Here is a 2,105-nt window from a genome sequence, read left to right as displayed (position 1 = left end):
ACGAAAGTACTCGGTCACCAGACTCCGGGAAAATTATTGGCGAAGGTCGGAAAATTTTTGCCGCTCGCCCGCGAGCGTTTTAAAATTTCGACCGTTTTCGAGAAAAACGCTCGCTGACGCCAGCGTTTTACGACTTAAGGTTTGAAATTTTCATCAGACCCGCCCAATGACATTCCTGACATATGATAAAAAAATCAATTCAATCCGTTCATTTTTCACATTTTACGAGCTTTTTTTTTAAGTCCACGCGCATGGTTGTATTATGCGCAGTGATTCATTTCTGCTGATACGTATTATGAACCTTATTTATATGGTGTATTATGTATTATTAGTAGGACACTATTTTGCATTTGCCCTATTTTTATCAAGGAATAATTTGCTTTTTTCTCATATATGATGTATGAGACTATGAGTTTATCCTTTGAATTGGGGTTCATCTATGATAACTATGATGTTCATCGTTAAATCGCAGTTACTAATATATTTATCAAAATTAAATTTTTATTTTTATTTTTAATATTAATTTTAATTTAAATTTACAGTGTGCCACTTATAATAACCTGCTAAATTTTTTTTTAATTATTCTATAATATAAAAACAATTATTATAATTAGATTATTAATAATTTTTGTGTATAACAGGGGTGTATTTAAGAGAGATTGGCCCCTCCTTGAACAAGCGCTATCAATATTTTTTTAGGGCCCCGGGTCTGGGGCGGAGCACCAGCTAGGCGGAGCCTAGTTAGTGTATAATAACTTAATAATATTGTGTTTTAATTAAGTGATAAGTTGGTGAATTTTAAAAATAAAATTTTTATGTTATGTTATTTAGTTTCTTGGACTTTGAGGGGTGGCGGGGAGGGGGAAGCCCCCACAAGTCTATGGAGAATTATTCATTTCATCCCCCCCCTGAGCAAATTTGTAAATACGCCACTGTATGCCGTATGTTATTATTTTCATTTTGTAGCTAAACGAATTTCAAAACTCCGGTTAACATAATATTTATATTCTATTTCTATATTCATATTCAATTTAGATATCCTCTCATCGCTGTTTATGTCAAAAATTATTTCTTGCATTTCACCATCCCAATATACAAAAACATTAACCTACTTAACTCTTTTTTTTATGACAGTTGCTTTAAACAAAGTAACTCATAACTAAATACTTTATTTATAATAAGTAAACAAATAATAAAATCTCCTATCAGTATTGATGTTCGTAAATTACTTGCTTTTTATGATATTTCAGTGTCATTTNAAATTACTTGCTTTTGATGATGTTTCAGTGTCATTCCACTTCGAAATTATAAATAACGATTCAATTAGGTACACAAAAAGCTCAAGAAAATCATTGACAGCATAAAAACGTTCAACTCATTTAGTCGCACATAATTGTTTTAATGATTTTTTAGTTATACATTTTTGACTTTCTTCGATTTGACTTTTCAACACATCTTTTCGCTTTGGGTATATGAAAAAATCTCTAACTTTAGATGTTGTTCCTAATCAATTTCGTGTTTCTTGTATAGAAGATGAATAAGAAATAGCAAGGTTTAAAACATGAACAGCACAATGAACAAACGTCGCAAGCGGATAACTTTGGTGAATAAGAGATTGAGCTCCGTTAAATTGACCAGACATAGAAGCACATCCATCGTAACACTGCCCTCTAACGTATTTTGTTTCTACACCAAATGAATGTAAACTTTGAATAATAATATATAAACCTTTTCCAGTAGTATCTGTTGTAGGCACAAACTGAAGAATTCTTCCTTGATAATCATATTTTCAACATCTAAATATCGAACACACAAAGTTACTTGTTCGCTTCCACCAATGTCGGCCGTTTCATCAGCAAGTATTTTGAAACATCTTTGGGCATTTATGTTTGTTACGATTTTATTTAAAATAATTTTTTTACAGGATTCAATTATTTCATTTTGAAGTGTTTCACTTATATATTTTATTGTTTCTATAGCTTCCAAAAATGATTTTAAACGGTCATCTCCTTGGGCTCTGTATTTTAATATTTCTCTAAAATTTCCTTGATTTTCTTGGATAATTTGTCATTTTCTTGATATATATTGAAGTTACAAAGATAGCC

The sequence above is a fragment of the Daktulosphaira vitifoliae genome, unplaced genomic scaffold (genome assembly GCF_025091365.1).
Source record: "Daktulosphaira vitifoliae isolate Bord-2020 unplaced genomic scaffold, ASM2509136v1 Scaffold_299, whole genome shotgun sequence".
Taxonomy (NCBI): domain Eukaryota; kingdom Metazoa; phylum Arthropoda; class Insecta; order Hemiptera; family Phylloxeridae; genus Daktulosphaira; species Daktulosphaira vitifoliae.
The sequence above is the reverse complement of the archived record's forward strand: the minus strand, read 5'-3'. Positions refer to the sequence as shown.